Genomic DNA, 15,645 nt, shown 5'->3' on the forward strand with positions numbered 1-15,645 from the left:
AGAGCAGTTTTTTTCTTTTTCCAAACGGAAGTAGAACTTGAGTGCAATTAGTGCACTAAGTTTGAAGAAAATCGCTGCAGCCATATTCGCAGAAGTTTTTAAACGACCAGATGATATTTACCCAACTGCAAATCAGCTGTATGTCAATAAGTACTCTATAAAAACATATTCTTTTTTCTTTACTTTTGTATTGATCGTGAGGCATATTAAATATTCTATACTACTTCTAAATAAAGCTTCTTATAATTCTTTATTATTATAATTATTAATAAAAAGCTCTTTACAAATAAAAACAAAATCGCTAGAAAAAAAATTTACCGTTCATTAAGAGCTTTAATTAGCGATAATTTCTGGCCCTGATTTAATATTAATAATTTCACTGGATTCCAGCGCTGAATATTTAATTATTGGTACCCCAAATGTATGCATGAATTATTTAGTTTAATTTTAAAAATCTGGACAGACGAATAAAATAGACATTAATTCACTGATTAATTCACAGAAATCCCTGAAACCGTTCTGGACTTACGGACTCGAAATATGGGATTGAGCCAAGCATATTCGAAGTAAACATCGGCTAAAATCTTTAATATCTAAAAAAAAATTCTAGGCCAGTTATTGTGGCTCCAATAAAACTATAACAAAGACGCCACAATAGCCGAGCGGTATTGGCAAGACCCGCAATGCTTAGATGTATTGCGGTACTAGTCTAGCCCTTGCATTTTATTTAATGGTTAATATGAGAAATTTATAGTAAAGTATGTTTGCTAGTCGCCTCCGTCCACGACACCTAATTTGGAAGTTGGACGTAAAGCCCGCATGAAAAAATAGGCAAAAAAAACTATAGCGACCTAAAGATAACATTTGTGAAGAGATTTCATCTCACTACTATGGAAATCCCAATTCTTGAATTGGCCACCTTTCTTGTTTAACCTTTCCGGATTTCAAGTCATGCGGGATATCTCCGGCGATAAGAGTCGCTAAATAAATAACGCAAAAGGAGAATCAATCATCCACATCTTTATCACGTCACTCTTGAAGACATTTTTTTTATTTTTTGCAGTAGATTAATACCAAAAAAAAACAAATCAAAATTGCTAACCCATCATTGAAATCACATTGAACATGTCTAAAGCCCTGATATTCACGGACTTGTTGGTAAAGTAAATCCCACAAATATATTTAATCGGGTTATGTTATTAATTCAAGATATTTATGTAATAATCATGATGTGTAATACATAATAAATGTATATATATTTTCGCAGAAAAGGCCTCTGCTCAATGCAAGGATTAATTATGTGATGAAAAGGTTAAAGCAGCCATTGCATTGCAATCCTCAATCAAAGAAAAAAATATTATCCTGCAACTAAGCTCAATTATTCCATCCCATAATTCCAACTTGACAAAATCCCTGTTTCGTATAACTCCTATAATATCTTTAATTTTATATTGGTTTAGCTTGGTTTAATGAGATTTATCGCTAGCCTATATTGTCATTAAACTTAATTCCATCATATCATTACGTGTTTTCATCTTTAATCATATATTATCTCATCAAACACCCTTGGGTTTTTGCTAGTAATGGTTCTTCTTGTCCTTGTAGATTGAAGGGCTTAGTTCTGGCACTTATGCAAAGGTGGCGAGAGATCTCTGATTCAGTGACCAAAATTCCATTGCTGTTCTAGAGAATTCACTTGCTAATCAAGTTCCGGAGGGCGTTTGACCTGGATAGATAGTTGCTTGTAACGGTCGGTATCGATACCGAATCAATTAGGCTTTTTTTAAAAATATTTTATGAGACAGTGATTTGGTAAAAAAGCTAACCACCACAACGTAACGGACATGATATGTTCACTGTAGATGTGATGAAGAAACATAATGTTAGCTAAAAATTTTTCAGAAAAAACTCGGGATTTTCAGGGGACACATTTAACCCTAAGATGATATTGGTCAGAACAAGAGCATGAATAGTTTTTACAGATCCTAGCCTTAAGGAGGCACTAAAGGCACTGCAAGTGTAGTGTCAGTGCAAAGGGCTTGTCTGGATAGAAATATCACTCCACTGGGAGGGAAAAAACCAAGACCTGAGAGCTTTTCCCAGCAGCCGCTTTCCAGAATTAAGAGTTAAATGGACAGGTCTGGAGGGCGAGCTCTAGAGTAGTGGGAGTCACAATAGATCCATTGGGTCGCGGTGACGTAGGTCTTTAAGGCCACCCTACTACTACTAGGAGGCACTATTAATTACATTAATAATTTAGTAATGCAATTCAACATGATCTGAGGTTTTGCAATTATAATACATATTAATTAGTATAATATAGCATTTACGAGTACTTGCTAAACTTTCATTTTTATGATTGTTCAACAGTTATAGGGATAATTCTTACTAGGCGCCACGATAATAGGCGGATATACAAGACCCGCACAGCTAAGATGTATTGTTGGTTAGTGGATTCGATTCCCGGTCTAGACCATTTAATGTTTAATATGAGAAATTTATAGTAAAGTATGTTAGGCGGTTCTAGGCAAAACCCACAAAGCTAAGATGTATTACGGTACTAGTTTAACCTTGGATTTTATTTAATGTTTAATATGAGTAGAGGGAAAATGGCGGTTCTGGCGCACCTAAATTGTGCCAGATCCAAACACCTCAAATCTGACCGGGTAATCATCGAGTTCAACGAAGCTGTAAGCCATACCCATCAGAGCACCATTCTACCCCCACCTATCATCGAATTTGACGAGGCTGAAATCCGCACCATCACAAAAAAAAGAGGAATCGTTTTAAAATGTCTAAAGATTTAAAAGATTTAAATCGGTATAGATATACTCAGATCTCAGAACTGTTAAATAATAATTTTGTTCAGAATAATGTTTGAAATAAATAGGTTTATGGCAGAGAAGTTTAAAATAAACAACAGAATAAAGGTTATTCGTATGAAATTTTGTGCTCTTACACACTCTGTTTTACTGAGCAGTATACTATAGTTTTCTTGTGTACAGATCCATTAGTTTAGAAGATATAGAGAGTTGAAATTTTTTTGGGTCATGGTTTTGCTGTGAATTGGGCCCTTATAATTCCCACAGTAAACAACAGATTATTCGTATGAAATTTTGTGCTCTTACACACCCTGTTTTACTGAGTAGTATGCTATAGTATTCTTGTGTACAGATCCATTAGTTGAGAAGATATAGAGAGTTGAAATTTTTTTGGGTCATGGTTTTGCTGTGAATTAGGCCCTTATAATTCCCACAGTAAACAATAGATTATTCGTATGAAAATTTGTGCTCCTACACACTCTGTTTTACTGAGTAGTATGCTATAGTTTTCTTGTGTACAGATCCATTAGTTGAGAAGATATAGAGAGTTGAAATTTTTTTGGGTCATGGTTTTGCTGTGAATTGGGCCCTTATAATTCCCACAGTAAACAACAGATTATTCGTATGAAATTTTGTGCTCTTACACACTCTGTTTTACTGAGTAGTATGCTATAGTTTTCTTATGTACAGATCCATTAGTTGAGAAGATATAGAGAGTTGAAATTTTTTTGAGTCATGGTTTTGCTGTGAATTGGGCCCTTATAATTCCCACAGTAAACAATAGATTATTCGTATGAAATTTTGTGCTCTTACACACTCTGTTCTACTGAGTAGTATGCTATAGTTTTCTTGTGTACAGATCCATTAGTTGAGAAGATGTAGAGAGTTGAAATTTTTTTGGGTCATGGTTTTGCTGTGAATTGGGCCCTTATAATTCCCACAGTAAACAACAGATTATTCATATGAAATTTTGTGCTCTTACACACTCTGTTTTACTGAGTAGTATGCTATAGTTTTCTTGTGTACAGATCCATTAGTTGAGAAGATATAGAGAGTTGAAATTTTTTTGGGTCATGGTTTTGCTGTGAATTGGGCCCTTATAATTCCCACAGTAAACAACAGATTATTCGTATGAAATTTTGTGCTCTTACACACTCTGTTTTACTGAGTAGTATGCTATAGTTTTCTTGTGTACAGATCCATTAGTTGAGAAGATGTAGAGAGTTGAAATTTTTTTGAGTCATGGTTTTGCTGTGAATTGGGCCCTAATAATTCCCACAGTAAACAATAGATTATTCATATGAAATTTTGTGCTCTTACACACTCTGTTTTACTGAGTAGTATGCTATAGTTTTCTTGTGTACAGATCCATTAGTTGAGAAGATATAGAGAGTTGAAATTTTTTTGGGTCATGGTTTTGCTGTGAATTGGGCCCTTATAATTCCCACAGTAAACAACAGATTATTCGTATGAAATTTTGTGCTCTTACACACTCTGTTTTACTGAGTAGTATGCTATAGTTTTCTTGTGTACAGATCCATTAGTTGAGAAGATGTAGAGAGTTGAAATTTTTATGGGTCATGGTTTTGCTGCGAATTGGGCCCTTATAATTCCCACAGTAAACAACAGATTATTCGTATGAAATTTTGTGCTCTTACACATTCTGTTTTACTGAGTAGTATGCTATAGTTTTCTTGTGTACAGATCCATTAGTTGAGAAGATATATAGAGTTGAAATTTTTTTGGGTCATGGTTTTGCTGTGAATTGGGCCCTTATAATTCCCACAGTAAACAATAGATTATTCGTATGAAATTTTGTGCTCGTACACACTCTGTTTTACTGAGTAGTATGCTATAGTTTTCTTGTGTACAGATCCATTAGTTGAGAAGATATAGAGAGTTGAAATTTTTTTGGGTCATGGTTTTGCAGTGAATTGGGCCCTTATAATTCCCACAGTAAACAACAGATTATTCGTATGAAATTTTGTGCTCTTATACACTCTGTTTTACTGAGTAGTATGCTATAGTTTTCTTGTGTACAGATCCATTAGTTGAGAAGATATAGAGAGTTGAAATTTTTTTGGGTCATGGTTTTGCTGTGAATTGGGCCCTTATAATTCCCACAGTAAACAACAGATTATTCGTATGAAATTTTGTGCTCTTACACACTCTGTTTTACTGAGTAGTATGCTATAGTTTTCTTGGGTACAGATCCATTAGTTGAGAAGATGTAGAGAGTTGAAATTTTTTTGGGTCATGGTTTTGCTGTGAATTGGGCCCTTATAATTCCCACAGTAAACAATAGATTATTCGTATGAAATTTTGTGCTCTTACACACTCTGTTTTACTGAGTAGTATGCTATAGTTTTCTTGTGTATAGATCCATTAGTTGAGAAGATATAGAGAGTTGAAATTTTTTTTGGTCATGGTTTTGCTGTGAATTGGGCCCTTATAATTCCCACAGTAAACAACAGATTATTCGTATGAAATTTTGTGCTCTTACACACTCTGTTTTACTGAGTAGTATGCTATAGTATTCTTGTGTACAGATCCATTAGTTGAGAAGATATAGAGAGTTGAAATTTTTTTGGGTCATGGTTTTGCTGTGAATTGGGCCCTTATAATTCCCACAGTAAACAACAGATTATTCGTATGAAATTTTGTGCTCTTACACATTCTGTTTTACTGAGTAGTATGCTATAGTTTTCTTGTGTACAGATCCATTAGTTGAGAAGATATAGAGAGTTGAAATTTTTTTGGGTCATGGTTTTGCTGTGAATTGGGCTCTTATAATTCCCACAGTAAACAATAGATTATTCGTATGAAATTTTGTGCTCTTACACACTCTGTTTTACTGAGTAGTATGCTATAGTTTTCTTGTGTACAGATCCATTAGTTGAGAAGATATAGAGAGTTGAATTTTTTTTGGGTCATGGTTTTGCTGTGAATTGGGCCCTTATAATTCCCACAGTAAACAACAGATTATTCGTATGAAATTTTGTGCTCTTACACACTCTGTTTTACTGAGTAGTATGCTATAGTTTTCTTGGGTACAGATCTATTAGTTGAGATGATGTAGAGAGTTGAAATTTTTTTGGGTCATGGTTTTGCAGTGAATTGGGCCCTTATAATTCCCACAGTAAACAACAGATTATTCGTATGAAATTTTGTGCTCTTATACACTCTGTTTTACTGAGTAGTATGCTATAGTTTTCTTGTGTACAGATCCATTAGTTGAGAAGATATAGAGAGTTGAAATTTTTTTGGGTCATGGTTTTGCTGTGAATTGGGCCCTTATAATTCCCACAGTAAACAACAGATTATTCGTATGAAATTTTGTGCTCTTACACACTCTGTTTTACTGAGTAGTATGCTATAGTTTTCTTGGGTACAGATCCATTAGTTGAGAAGATGTAGAGAGTTGAAATTTTTTTGGGTCATGGTTTTGCTGTGAATTGGGCCCTTATAATTCCCACAGTAAACAATAGATTATTCGTATGAAATTTTGTGCTCTTACACACTCTGTTTTACTGAGTAGTATGCTATAGTTTTCTTGTGTATAGATCCATTAGTTGAGAAGATATAGAGAGTTGAAATTTTTTTTGGTCATGGTTTTGCTGTGAATTGGGCCCTTATAATTCCCACAGTAAACAACAGATTATTCGTATGAAATTTTGTGCTCTTACACACTCTGTTTTACTGAGTAGTATGCTATAGTATTCTTGTGTACAGATCCATTAGTTGAGAAGATATAGAGAGTTGAAATTTTTTTGGGTCATGGTTTTGCTGTGAATTGGGCCCTTATAATTCCCACAGTAAACAACAGATTATTCGTATGAAATTTTGTGCTCTTACACATTCTGTTTTACTGAGTAGTATGCTATAGTTTTCTTGTGTACAGATCCATTAGTTGAGAAGATATAGAGAGTTGAAATTTTTTTGGGTCATGGTTTTGCTGTGAATTGGGCTCTTATAATTCCCACAGTAAACAATAGATTATTCGTATGAAATTTTGTGCTCTTACACACTCTGTTTTACTGAGTAGTATGCTATAGTTTTCTTGTGTACAGATCCATTAGTTGAGAAGATATAGAGAGTTGAATTTTTTTTGGGTCATGGTTTTGCTGTGAATTGGGCCCTTATAATTCCCACAGTAAACAACAGATTATTCGTATGAAATTTTGTGCTCTTACACACTCTGTTTTACTGAGTAGTATGCTATAGTTTTCTTGGGTACAGATCTATTAGTTGAGATGATGTAGAGAGTTGAAATTTTTTTGGGTCATGGTTTTGCTGTGAATTGGGCCCTTATAATTCCCACAGTAAACAATAGATTATTCGTATGAAATTTTGTGCTCTTACACACTCTGTTTTACTGAGTAGTATGCTATAGTTTTCTTGTGTATAGATCCATTAGTTGAGAAGATATAGAGAGTTGAAATTTTTTTGGGTCATGGTTTTGCTGTGAATTGGGCCCTTATAATTCCCACAGTAAACAATAGATTATTCGTATGAAATTTTGTGCTCTTACACACTCTGTTTTACTGAGTAGTATGCTATAGTTTTCTTGTGTACAGATCCATTAGTTGAGAAGATATAGAGAGTTGAAATTTTTTTGGGTCATGGTTTTGCTGTGAATTAGGCCCTTATAATTCCCACAGTAAACAACAGATTATTCGTATGAAATTTTGTGCTCTTACAGATTCTGTTTTACTGAGTAGTATGCTATAGTTTTCTTGTGTACAGATCCATTAGTTGAGAAGATATAGAGAGTTGAATTTTTTTTGGGTCATGGTTTTGCTGTGAATTGGGCCCTTATAATTCCCACAGTAAACAATAGATTATTCGTATGAAATTTTGTGCTCTTATACACTCTGTTTTACTGAGTAGTATGCTATAGTTTTCTTGTGTACAGATCCATTAGTTGAGAAGATATAGAGAGTTGAAATTTTTTTGGGTCATGGTTTTGCTGTGAATTGGGCCCTTATAATTCCCACAGTAAACAACAGATTATTCGTATGAAATTTTGTGCTTTTACACACTCTGTTTTACTGAGTAGTATGCTATAGTTTTCTTGTGTACAGATCCATTAGTTGAGAAGATGTAGAGAGTTGAAATTTTTTTGGGTCATGGTTTTGCTGTGAATTGGTCCCTTATAATTCCCACAGTAAACAACAGATTATTCGTATGAAATTTTGTGCTCTTATACACTCTGTTTTACTGAGTAGTATGCTATAGTTTTCTTGTGTACAGATCCATTAGTTGAGAAGATATAGAGAGTTGAAATTTTTTTGGGTCATGGTTTTGCTGTGAATTGGGCCCTTATAATTCCCACAGTAAACAACAGATTTTTCGTATGAAATTTTGTGCTCTTACACACTCTGTTTTACTGAGTAGTATGCTATAGTTTTCTTGGGTACAGATCCATTAGTTGAGAAGATGTAGAGAGTTGAAATTTTTTTGGGTCATGGTTTTGCTGTGAATTGGGCTCTTATAATTCCCACAGTAAACAATAGATTATTCGTATGAAATTTTGTGCTCTTACACACTCTGTTTTACTGAGTAGTATGCTATAGTTTTCTTGTGTACAGATCCATTAGTTGAGAAGATATAGAGAGTTGAAATTTTTTTGGGTCATGGTTTTGCTGTGAATTGGGCCCTTATAATTCCCACAGTAAACAACAGATTATTCGTATGAAATTTTGTGCTTTTATACACTCTGTTTTACTGAGTAGTATGCTATAGTTTTCTTGTGTACAGATCCATTAGTTGAGAAGATATAGAGAGTTGAATTTTTTTTGGGTCATGGTTTTGCTGTGAATTGGGCCCTTATAATTCCCACAGTAAACAACAGATTATTCGTATGAAATTCTGTGCTCTTATACACTCTGTTTTACTGAGTAGTATGCTATAGTTTTCTTGTGTACAGATCCATTAGTTGAGAAGATATAGAGAGTTGAATTTTTTTTGGGTCATGGTTTGGCTGTGAATTGGGCCCTTATAATTCCCACAGTAAACAACAGATTATTCGTATGAAATTTTGTGCTCTTACACACTCTGTTTTACTGAGTAGTATGCTATAGTTTTCTTGTGTACAGATCCATTAGTTGAGAAGATATAGAGAGTTGAATTTTTTTTGGGTCATGGTTTTGCTGTGAATTGGGCCCTTATAATTCCCACAGTAAACAACAGATTATTCGTATGAAATTTTGTGCTCTTACACACTCTGTTTTACTGAGTAGTATGCTATAGTTTTCTTGGGTACAGATCTATTAGTTGAGATGATGTAGAGAGTTGAAATTTTTTTGGGTCATGGTTTTGCTGTGAATTGGGCCCTTATAATTCCCACAGTAAACAACAGATTATTCGTATGAAATTTTGTGCTCTTATACACTCTGTTTTACTGAGTAGTATGCTATAGTTTTCTTGTGTACAGATCCATTAGTTGAGAAGATATAGAGAGTTGAATTTTTTTTGGGTCATGGTTTTGCTGTGAATTGGGCCCTTATAATTCCCACAGTAAACAACAGATTATTCGTATGAAATTTTGTGCTCTTACACACTCTGTTTTACTGAGTAGTATGCTATAGTTTTCTTGGATACCGATCTATTAGTTGAGATGATGTAGAGAGTTGAAATTTTTTTGGGTCATGGTTTTGCTGTGAATTGGGCCCTTATAATTCCCACAGTAAACAATAGATTATTCGTATGAAATTTTGTGCTCTTACACACTCTGTTTTACTGAGTAGTATGCTATAGTTTTCTTGTGTATAGATCCATTAGTTGAGAAGATATAGAGAGTTGAAATTTTTTTGGGTCATGGTTTTGCTGTGAATTGGGCCCTTATAATTCCCACAGTAAACAATAGATTATTCGTATGAAATTTTGTGCTCTTACACACTCTGTTTTACTGAGTAGTATGCTATAGTTTTCTTGTGTACAGATCCATTAGTTGAGAAGATATAGAGAGTTGAAATTTTTTTGGGTCATGGTTTTGCTGTGAATTGGGCCCTTATAATTCCCACAGTAAACAATAGATTATTCGTATGAAATTTTGTGCTCTTATACACTCTGTTTTACTGAGTAGTATGCTATAGTTTTCTTGTGTACAGATCCATTAGTTGAGAAGATATAGAGAGTTGAAATTTTTTTGGGTCATGGTTTTGCTGTGAATTGGGCCCTTATAATTCCCACAGTAAACAACAGATTATTCGTATGAAATTTTGTGCTTTTACACACTCTGTTTTACTGAGTAGTATGCTATAGTTTTCTTGTGTACAGATCCATTAGTTGAGAAGATGTAGAGAGTTGAAATTTTTTTGGGTCATGGTTTTGCTGTGAATTGGTCCCTTATAATTCCCACAGTAAACAACAGATTATTCGTATGAAATTTTGTGCTCTTATACACTCTGTTTTACTGAGTAGTATGCTATAGTTTTCTTGTGTACAGATCCATTAGTTGAGAAGATATAGAGAGTTGAAATTTTTTTGGGTCATGGTTTTGCTGTGAATTGGGCCCTTATAATTCCCACAGTAAACAACAGATTTTTCGTATGAAATTTTGTGCTCTTACACACTCTGTTTTACTGAGTAGTATGCTATAGTTTTCTTGGGTACAGATCCATTAGTTGAGAAGATGTAGAGAGTTGAAATTTTTTTGGGTCATGGTTTTGCTGTGAATTGGGCTCTTATAATTCCCACAGTAAACAATAGATTATTCGTATGAAATTTTGTGCTCTTACACACTCTGTTTTACTGAGTAGTATCTATAGTTTTCTTGTGTACAGATCCATTAGTTGAGAAGATATAGAGAGTTGAAATTTTTTTGGGTCATGGTTTTGCTGTGAATTGGGCCCTTATAATTCCCACAGTAAACAACAGATTATTCGTATGAAATTTTGTGCTTTTATACACTCTGTTTTACTGAGTAGTATGCTATAGTTTTCTTGTGTACAGATCCATTAGTTGAGAAGATATAGAGAGTTGAATTTTTTTTGGGTCATGGTTTTGCTGTGAATTGGGCCCTTATAATTCCCACAGTAAACAACAGATTATTCGTATGAAATTTTGTGCGCTTACACATTCTGTTTTACTGAGTAGTATGCTATAGTTTTCTTGTGTACAGATCCATTAGTTGAGAAGATATAGAGAGTTGAATTTTTTTTGGGTCATGGTTTTGCTGCGAATTGGGCCCTTATAATTCCCAAAGTAAACAATAGATTATTCGTATGAAATTTTGTGCTTTTATACACTCTGTTTTACTGAGTAGTATGCTATAGTTTTCTTGTGTACAGATCCATTAGGTGAGAAGATATAGAGAGTTGAAATTTTTTTGGGTCATGGTTTTGCTGTGAATTGGGCCCTTATAATTCCCACAGTAAACAACAGATTATTCGTATGAAATTTTGTGCTCTTACACACTCTGTTTTACTGAGTAGTATGCTATAGTTTTCTTGTGTACAGATCCATTAGTTGAGAAGATGTAGAGAGTTGAAATTTTTTTGGGTCATGGTTTTGCTGTGAATTGGGCCCTTATAATTCCCATAGTAAACAACAGATTATTCGTATGAAATTTTGTGCTCTTACACATTCTGTTTTACTGAGTAGTATGCTATAGTTTTCTTGTGTACAGATCCATTAGTTGAGAAGATATAGAGAGTTGAAATTTTTTTGGGTCATGGTTTTGCTGTGAATTGGGCCCTTATAATTACCACAGTAAACAACAGATTATTCGTATGAAATTTTGTGCTCTTACACATTCTGTTTTACTGAGTAGTATGCTATAGTTTTCTTGTGTACAGATCCATTAGTTGAGAAGATATAGAGAGTTGAAATTTTTTTGGGTCATGGTTTTGCTGTGAATTGGGCCCTTATAATTCCCACAGTAAACAACAGATTATTCGTATGAAATTTTGTGCTCTTATACACTCTGTTTTACTGAGTAGTATGCTATAGTTTTCTTGTGTACAGATCCATTAGTTGAGAAGATATAGAGAGTTGAATTTTTTTGGGTCATGGTTTTGCTGTGAATTGGGCCCTTATAATTCCCACAGTAAACAACAGATAATTCGTATGAAATTTTGTGCTCTTACACACTCTGTTTTACTGAGTAGTATGCTATAGTTTTCTTGTGTACAGATCCATTAGTTGAGAAGATGTAGAGAGTTGAAATTTTTTTGGGTCATGGTTTTGATGAGAATTGGGCCCTTATAATTCCCACAGTAAACAACAGATTATTCGTATGAAATTTTGTGCTCTTACACATTCTGTTTTACTGAGTAGTATGCTATAGTTTTCTTGTGTACAGATCCATTAGTTGAGAAGATATAGAGAGTTGAAATTTTTTTGGGTCATGGTTTTGCTGTGAATTGGGCCCTTATAATTCCCACTTTAAACAATAGATTATTCGTATGAAATTTTGTGCTCTTACACACTGTTTTACTGAGTAGTATGCTATAGTTTTCTTGTGTACAGATCCATTAGTTGAGAAGATATAGAGAGTTGAAATTTTTTTGGGTCATGGTTTTGCTGTGAATTGGGCCCTTATAATTCCCACAGTAAACAACAGATTATTCGTATGAAATTTTGTGCTCTTACACATTCTGTTTTACTGAGTAGTATGCTATAGTTTTCTTGTGTACAGATCCATTAGTTGAGAAGATATAGAGAGTTGAAATTTTTTTGGATCATGGTTTTGCTGTGAATTGGGCCCTTATAATTCCCACAGTAAACAATAGATTATTCGTATGAAATTTTGTGCTCTTACACACTCTGTTTTACTGAGTAGTATGCTATAGTTTTCTTGTGTACAGATCCATTAGTTGAGAAGATATAGAGAGTTGAAATTTTTTTGGGTCATGGTTTTTCTGTGAATTGGGCCCTTATAATTCCCACAGTAAACAACAGATTATTCGTATGAAATTTTGTGCTCTTACACACTCTGTTTTACTGAGTAGTTTGCTATAGTTTTCTTGTGTACAGATCCATTAGTTGAGAAGATATAGAGAGTTGAAGTTTTTTTGGGTTATGTGTTTGCTGTGAAATTGGGGTATGTCAATCACCGGGTCATTAAAATACTTTAAAAAAGTAATAATTTTTGGTTGACATAAAAGTCGAATTTACTGAATACATAATACAATTTAAAGGAGCGGCACAATTGTACCAACCAACACCTGGAGCCAAAATAACGGAAGATATTCTAAACGAAACTCGAATTTTTTCTTAAGCTCTAAATTACCGGTCCATTCACCTTATTTGTTTTGTGTGAGTGCTTTTTTAAACTCATTTTTCGAAAAAAAATAAGCATACGCTTAAAAAAACCCTTTAGTCTGTTGTTTATTTTAAACTTCTCTGCCATAAACCTATTTATTTCAAACATTATTCTGAACAAAATTATTATTTGACAGTTCTGAGATCTGAGTGTATCTATACCGATTTAAATCTTTAGATCTTTTAAAACGATTCCTCTTTTTTTTTTTGTGATGGTGCGGGTTTCTGCTTCGTCAGATTCGATGATAGGTGGGGGTAGAATGGTGCTGATGGGTATGGCTTACAGCTTCGTTGAACTCGATGATTACCCGGTCAGATTTGGAGGTGTTTGGATCTGGCACAATTTAGGTGCGCCAGAACCGCCATTTTCCCTCTACTAATATAAGAAATTTATAGTAAAGTAGTAAAGAAATGGTATATTTTACAGAATTTTTCAGAATTGTCTTCTATTTTTCTATTGTTCATGGATAAGCATTTTACGATATGAAAAAAAAAAAAACTATACTTAGCAGCGAAACAAGTCAATTAAAATTCAATCTATGACCAATGACCAATTTCGCCACCATATGTCATATCCATGCTGTCAACATATACTGCGCAGCCAATAAATCTATACGTTGCTGAATCTATAATGTTCTACATGACAATTGCTTAAATTTACATTTAATTAGGCTAACTGTATACAGTTGACGACATTTTAATGCTATATCAATATTATTTTACCTGTCTTGATTTTGTAATGTATTCCCTTCTATGTTCCCCAATCTGAATCACTAGAATATTTACTAGTATTCTATTACGGTTTTGTCCATTTTATCGCTAGTGTTTCTTGTTATTATCATTATGTACTAAAAAAGATGTTATACTAATTGTAACCTGCTTAAATGCTCAGAAATAAGTAGTACAAAAGTAAGATCTTTCCGAGAAAAAAATTAATCACTTCCTTTCTACGATAAAGATTAAGATTAGAAGCGGGACGGGACCCAAGCGGCCACAATAGGCTTATTGTGCCTTCCACTTTATGTCTAATAGATGACACCTTCCCCTTCTAAAAAGATTGAGGACTTTCCCTACTAGTTCTTTTTGCGCTACAATCTTCCCTGGCCTCAGTGTTCCAAAGATATCGTAGCGCAACCGCTCTATTGCAACGCAATCGAACAACAGGTGAGAGGTCGTTTTCTCCTCTTTCTGACACCATCTGCACAGCAGTTTCGAGGTAATAAGCCTCCATCTTGTACAGGTGCTGAACCTGCCGTGCCCTGAGTGAATAGGCCTGTAATCAGAGTAATCTGATTTCTGCCCACAGTCTCTTTGATAAAAGAATGTTTATGAATTTACGGGACTATGGGCCAGCCGTAAAATAGGTTTTTTTTTTTGTAAGCCTAAGTGCGTAGAAAGAGACGACAAACAAGCGTGAAGCGAATTTAACGAACGAACGGGCACAGATCAGTGAGACTAGACCAAAGGAGGACCCCAACGAGGGCAGAAAATTCTTAACGTAATTTCATTCAAAGTTAAAGCTGTTCTATTTATTGAATTCAAGATTACAGTAATAAATGTTATAAAAGAATCCTTATAAGAAAAATAATCCATATTTTAGCAGAGTTTAGTTCACATTGAATGGAAATAGAGTTAATTCTAAGCATCAAAGTTGTGGGTTTTCCCTAAAAAGCATTTTGGAAGAATAACTTTTGCTCAAATAAACTTTATGTGGATAACCGTTGAGAGAAGTTCAATTTTTTTTTGCTCTCTCAACGTTGCTCTCTCTGGAGCAAAGAAAAGCAACCAGAAGTGAGGCTGTTAAGGGCTGTTATTGCCCATAAGTGAACTTGAACCTCAAGGTTGTTTGCCGTGAGAAAACTGTGGGCAAAGTGTAGTGTAGATGTCAGCACATTCTGCTGGAAATCGTTGTAACGAATAGGCTTTTTTTCCGTCTTATTAACTGTCTTTGTTGTTTGGAGGGGGGCGGGGACGGTCTTTGCAAAGGAATATAGAATGAAAAACTGACTTTAAAGGGCTAACAATGAATATTCAAAGAGGAATAGTGAATTAATTTTTAGTTGGACTGTGTAATGTCTTTTGATTCTTCAACATCTGAGGACAACACCGTCCACTCCTGAGGAAAGTGGCCCCTGGGAAAGAAAAACCTAAGGCAGCTTAACTCCCACCTGGAAGCTTTCACGTTAACAGGCTATATTCGTACAAAAGGAAGCGCCTCTTAGGCAACATTCAGGCCCTACTTCTTGAGCATTTCGTATGAGTCCTGTAGATTAACTGGGAGATGTTTGTCTTACAACAATTCAGTCTATATATTCCTCTTTATTAAAAAAAGAAATATGAATATCTGGGTTTTGTGACCGTAAATTATTGAACTTAGGATTCAAAATTTGAGACCTGCAAAGCTGATATGTATTGTTGTACTAGGTTCGATTCCCGGTCTTAAGCCTTGGATTTTATTTAATGGTTAATAAAAGAAATTTACAGTAAAGTATGTTTGCTAGTCCACGACACCTAATTGGTAGTTGGACGTTAAGCCTCGCCTGGATTCAAAAAT

The 15,645-nt window shown here is 34.4% G+C and overlaps 2 protein-coding genes across 6 annotated transcripts in view; one reads left to right on the top strand and one right to left on the bottom strand.

Moving 5' to 3' along the window:
• The window catches only part of LOC141448055 (uncharacterized), a 326,177-nt gene that overhangs the window by 81,513 nt on the left and 229,019 nt on the right, over positions 1–15,645 (top strand). The gene's annotated exons all lie outside the window — the stretch shown is intronic.
• LOC141448056 (uncharacterized) overlaps positions 1–15,645 on the bottom strand; it is a 251,173-nt gene that overhangs the window by 77,692 nt on the left and 157,836 nt on the right. The window lies entirely within an intron of this gene.

The sequence above is a fragment of the Rhodnius prolixus genome, unplaced genomic scaffold, assembly GCF_049639745.1.
Source record: "Rhodnius prolixus isolate KJV_2025 unplaced genomic scaffold, Rpr scaffold_13, whole genome shotgun sequence".
In the NCBI taxonomy this organism is placed as follows: Eukaryota; Metazoa; Arthropoda; class Insecta; order Hemiptera; family Reduviidae; genus Rhodnius; species Rhodnius prolixus.